The sequence below is a fragment of the Chelonoidis abingdonii genome, chromosome 19 (genome assembly GCF_003597395.2).
Source record: "Chelonoidis abingdonii isolate Lonesome George chromosome 19, CheloAbing_2.0, whole genome shotgun sequence".
In the NCBI taxonomy this organism is placed as follows: domain Eukaryota; kingdom Metazoa; phylum Chordata; order Testudines; family Testudinidae; genus Chelonoidis; species Chelonoidis abingdonii.
In genome coordinates this window covers 5,110,399-5,116,392 of record NC_133787.1, presented here as the reverse complement: position 1 = coordinate 5,116,392, position 5,994 = coordinate 5,110,399, and positions in this window count along the sequence as shown.

The following is a 5,994-nucleotide window of genomic DNA, read 5'->3' as shown; positions in this document are numbered from 1 at the left end:
CAGCTGGAGAACAGCAGCTGCTGGCTGGGAGTCCAGCTCTGAAGACAGAACTGCTGCCAGTATCAATGCAGAAGAAAGGAAGGATGGCACAGCATGGTATTCTCACTCTTACTTTGCATCTGGCCAGCAGCTGCCACGCTCCAGCTGCTCAGCTCTGAAGGCAGCTCAGGAGAAAGGGTGGCAATATCATGACCCCCTTAAAATGGTGTGACCCCCCCCCCCCCCGGAACTCCCTTTCAGGTCAGGAGTCCCACTTGAGAAATGCTGGTTTCCCCTATGAAACCTGTATAGCATAGGGTAAAAGCACACAAGACCAGCTTTCACAGGAGGAGACCAGATTTCATGGTTTGTGACGTGTTTCATGGTGCTGAATTTGGAAGGACCATAGCGACTGCTGGACTGATTGAAGAGTGAGCCCCAAGATAGGGCTACAGATCGAAGGATCCTACAGAGGGTGCTGAGAAGGGGGTTGCTTGTCTCTTACCACACAGACAGTGTGTGACTCAGCCGGAGGATGAGTCACCAAAGACCCACCACAGGCAAGTGGAGAGAGTGCAGGCACATGCACTTGGCCAGGGGGTGCTCACATGAGGTGACCGTGACCCCATTACAGGCCCCCAGTTAAATTCCCACTGTGGCCTCCAGGGCTAGAGGGGCTCTCATTCTCTGCCGCAGCCCTGGGACAGGGCTTTTCTGGTCTCTGTGCTGCAGGGGTGGGTGGAGAGTGTGTGGAAAGAAGTGAGCAGGGTGGGGCTGCCAGGGAAGGGGGAGAATAGAGTGGGGCTGTGGATAGAGTGGCAGTTTAAAAGGATGGAATGGAGGTTGGGCTAGAGCAAGTGGGGGTGGGGGGGGCCTGCCCCAGCTCTTCCACCTGCAGCTCAAGGCCCCAGGAGACCTTGATCGGCCTCTGTCCTGAACACTGAATGTGGTCAGGTATTGCTGTTCCTTTCTACAAGTGATTTCAGGAGTGTTTCCATTTGCCAAAAAGTCGTCATCCTGGCAATTCAGATAAATTTGGCAACTTTCTCTATCAATCTGGGAACTACTGGATGCATTCCCTGAAAACACAATGGTAAACTCTCAGATGTGAGATCTTGGAAAGATGTAAATGTCATACTATTATACTGAGCAGTACCAGATGCTATGGGCAAAGGGATCTTTGTAGACTACTATATCAATAAGGGGTGGGTGGGTGTGCGCCCCCAGAGATGCAGCTCCTGCCAGGGCTCTGGAGGCTGATAGGCTGCCTGTGTTTCAGCAAAAATTTAGTTGAGTCTGTTAAAAAAAAAAAAAAAAATGCAGCGAAACATTTCACTTTAACGAATGGGCATTTTCCAACAAAACTGGATAATTTCCAGCCAGCAACACTCTCTTAAATAGAAGAAGCACCTGCTCTGTCAGATCCTATTGATGCCAATTGGCAGAGGGCACCAGGGATGCACTGGGGTTTTTGACAGGTTATCATACTGTCAGGTTTACTGGTTGTCATAGTCACTCTGAAATGTACATACAGAGATTTAAAGAGTTATGAACCTATACTGGAAATTATGTTCTCAAAGCCTTAGAATTAAGGCAGGTAAACAGGAGGTGACATGCCCTGACTGGTTCCTTCCAGGCAGAGGGTAACAGATGCATATCTCCCTGTCTGGTCATTGTGTGTGATCTGCTTCACAATGCAGATCTGTTTGCACATGTGTCACAGACTCACAGATCGTGCCCACTCTTGGCCCTGTGCGGTCTGTAGGGGGTGCCCCTTTTAGTGAGACTGCCCTTCTCGGGGGTCCACTCTCTCTCGGGGTCAGGCCCCTCCACCTCCTGGAGCCGCACCTCTCTGAGCCTTAGCATGTCTGTCTCTGCCATGGGCCCCCTCCGGGAGTCCACGCACTCTGGACTCCCCGGGCCTCTTCACCCCCGAAGGGGCTGATGCAACCCTGTTCTCTAGACCAGAGTGACTCTCAGCCAGCATAAAACAGGAGGGTTTATTGAGAGTTGAACACAGCACAGGAAACTCTCAGGGCCTCAGGCCTGGCCTCTCACAATAACAGCACATCCCAGTCTCCCTGCATCCAGGTGGGCTCTCCTGCTTCCCCTCGCCAGCCCGAGCCCCCCTGCTTCCCAGCTGGGTCTCTGATATCTCCGGCCTCAAGCCCCGCCTCAGTCCATTGTCTTCTCTCCAGGTTAACAGGGTCGTAAACAGGAAGTCCTGAGTCTCCTCTCAGCTCTCCTCTGGCTGAAACCGGCTGGTCAGATCACCGGGGTCCTCTCTCTGCAGCCCATTGTCCTCCCACTGGCCAGAACCGGTTGTCTCCTGGGCTGGGGTGCCGAGTCCCTCTCCGGTCCTCTGTAACAACAAACTCCCTCTCCCCTCACCTCGTTAAACCAGTAACACCCAGGGACGTTGAGTCCCACCCCCTGTGCATGCAAACCCTGGAAAAGACAGAAAACCCCAAGAAAAAACCTCCATTTTGTCACAACATGCAGCCAAAATGCGAGTCAAGAGACTATGAAATCTTCAAGAGAGGAAATGTACATCTGGAGGGGATCCTATTGAGTACAGATTGTTTGCGTATAACTGAGGGGCAGAGGTACCCCTCTGCATCTTTAACTGAGAAGACAAGCTGACAGCGTGACTTGTCTCATGAATGGAAGATCACAGCCAAGCCTGGCTGTAAAATGCTGGAAGGGCTTTGAGGTGACCATTGCTCCAGAAAATGTGAAAATCTCTTGTTAAGTTTAGGTTCTAGGATGCACGTTACAATTTTATTTTGTATGTAATCACTTGTTTCCAATATCTTTACTTGATATCCTTAGAATCTCTTCTTTGTTACATCACCTTTTGCTTGTTTTCACTATAAACATATCTAGGTGCTGTGTGATCTAGGCTGTAACCAATAAGATGAGGGGCAGGGTTCCTTTGGGAGCAGTGAGTCTGCGAATACTGTGAGTGCCCAGTGATTCCAGGGCTGGACACTCCAGGGAGAAGCTCGCTGGGCTCAGGGGTTGGTGTGGGCCTTTCACTAACCTGCAGAGGGACAACAAAGCCTACACCAGCTGAGAGGGGAAGGCTTGTGTTGCCTGTGGCTGGTGGAGTCAGGGAGCTGACCCATGGCAGGCACAGACAATGCCCCCTCATGCTAATGGTATGTGGTAGCGAGGTGCATCACATTTGTACGGGGAGGTCTGTATGATGGGTTGCACAGGTGGCTTGTCCAGGGAAGTCTGTCAGTATTTATTCCAGACAGGTCACAGATGTTCCTCAGGGTCATAGATCAGTAGATAAGAGGAGTTCAGAAGAGTTTTGAGATTTAGTTGGAGCTAAGAATAGTTGCTCAGACACTCCTTGGGTTCTGTCACGCTGCCACACACGGTAAGAGGAACTTGAGGGAGGGTCATGGCCACTCTGCCCTCTTACGGGAGAAGTAGGAGACACATGATGTATGTGCAGCTCCATTGGACACTGCTATTGAGAATCCCAATCTCGCGTGTGCACCTACAGTGGGACCCGCACTGATGCATACTTGGAAGAACACGGAGATCAGATATATCCTGATTTAGATTTCAATCATTAAACATAAAAGCAATTAACTCATTGTGACATTACACCCCATATTGATATGAAAATATGCTTATGATGTGGATATGGCATAACAGATATATTTTATGCAAGATGAGTCTTGTAAGGTATCATCAGAAAGGTTATACTATACTGAATGTGATTATCCAATTTGTATGCATGTATCATTTCTGTATCTAATGCAGGGGTCTCAAACTCAATTTAACTTAGGGCCAGTGTCAGTCCTCAAATCCTCTCACCAGGCCAATGTCACTCATGCAGCCCATAACCCACCCCCCCCAAAACCTCCATCTCCCACCTGCCTAAGGCTCTGGGACAGAGTTTGGGTGGGGGAGGTGGTCTGGGGTAGGGAATTGGGGTGCAGGCTCTAGGAGGGAGTTTTGGGGGGAAGAGGTATGAGGGGAGGGGGTGCAGGCTCTGGCAGGGGGTTGGGGGTGCTGCACTTACCTGGGGCTCCGAGGCAGTGTAGGCTGGGGGGCCTCTGCATGCTTCTGTTTCCGCAGCATCCCATTGGCTGCAGGGGCGCTCGGGGTGGGGGCAGTGTGCAGAGGCACAGCCCCACCCCTGGGTGGCAGGGAGGGGCTGGCAGCCACTGGAGTGAACATTCAGCTCAGCTGCGCTGCTGGGGCCCCTGAGGGGGGAGTGCCCGGGGGGGCAGCAGGTGGGGCCACACTGGGGAGACTTGCAGGTCGGCGATGGCCTGTGGGCTGGGAGTTTGAGACCCCTGTTCTAAAGTTAAGAATATTGACTATGTAACAGTTACAACTGTGTGTATTTGGGAGACACCCACCAGAAAACAGGCCATCAGCCTTGATGGGCCATTAGGAAGAAACAATAAGACTGAAGATACTAATCTCTCTCCTTCCTGAGAGGTATCCTGGGATGTAGCTGTGATGCTACTAGGTCAGGTGGCCCTGACACCTGGTACTAACCACCATCTTGGCCTGCTAGTAATTTTCCACTAAAAGGAGGGGGAGGTCAAGACTGGGAAGCAAAAGATTCCCGCATTATGTAAATCAAGGCAAGGCACACAGGACTCTTCTCCACTGCCTTCCTGCCGAAGAAGAAAGACTGCTGAAAATACCTGAAGAGACAAAGGAACTGGCCAGTGGGAAAGGCAGGGGCTGAGTCCAGACGAAGACAGGAGTCTAGTCTGTAAAGAGAAATACCTGGAACTCTAAGCTACAGAAACTCTGCAACTTGCCTAAAACAACATTTAGCGGGAGAAATTACTACTTGAAACCAGTCCCTTAAGATCTTAAGCTTGATATGAGTTTTGTTTTACTTGCTTGGTAATCAGCTTTGTTCTGTTTGCTGTCCCTTATCGCTTAATCTGCCTTTTATAGTTAATAATACACAAACAAGTTTATTAAACCCAGTTTGTGCAATTTCTAAGGGAGGGGGACATGGCAAGAAGTTGTGCATATTTTCCTCCACGTTGAGGGAGGGGGCAAATTTATGAGCTTACGTTGAATAAATTTCTCTACAGCGCAAGACAATACTTTGGGTACTTTCCAGAGGGGAGCTGCACTCGAATGTTGGGCCATTTCCTAGCTGAGTTTTCTACCAGAGAGCCTAAGTCAGCAAAACAGGGAGACAGAGCCCAGGCTAGTGGAGCAGGCAGGCTCAGTGAAATCCCTGTACATCAGGAGTCCAAGGAGGGGTGGGGGGTGTCCAAGCCAGCACACTTATGTTAAAATATATCTGAGTCTGCAGGTGTGAGTTTCCTCTCTTCTTTGCTCACTTGAGTTCAGGTTGAGCAGTGCCTTCTATTTAAAGATGACTATTTAAGATGACTCTAAGTACTCTAAAATCTGCATGCTTATTCAGATTGTCTTGAAATTGTGCACTCCATGGAGGAGCTAGGTAAGGTTACTACTGCAAATTCTGTGTCATTTGAGCGTGGGGTTCCTGAGATACACCCACCCACCCCAAACAAAACTACATTTCACAATCAGCAGCTTCTCACAATGTTTGTTTTTACACACAGGGGGCTCAAACCATGGCTGTCATCATCCCCCACCGGGTTGCTCAATGTTCCCTTTGGGGAAGCTCCATTGAAAACGTTATTTACGGAAGAGCTCAGCTCTCTAGACTGGTACATGGCAAACACTCGTGCAATGAAGAGAGTGAAATGGGCAGAGGTAGGAAGAGGCTTTCCAGCCATGCTCTGATCAGATGACGTGGGTGGCTCAAGGGGACATGCTATAGCCATTGAAGCTGAGTGACACTCTTGTAAATCTGAACCCTGCATGTGGCAGAGATCTGAGAATGATTTGTAGGAACAGGGCTAGTAGCTGCCTCTCAGCATTTTTAACTTTTGGGGAATGTGGCCTGCTAATTTGTACAGTGACTTTAGAAGACATTCAAACCACTTTCTCCTAGACAAACAACACACGCTCTCCACTGATGTGTGAATA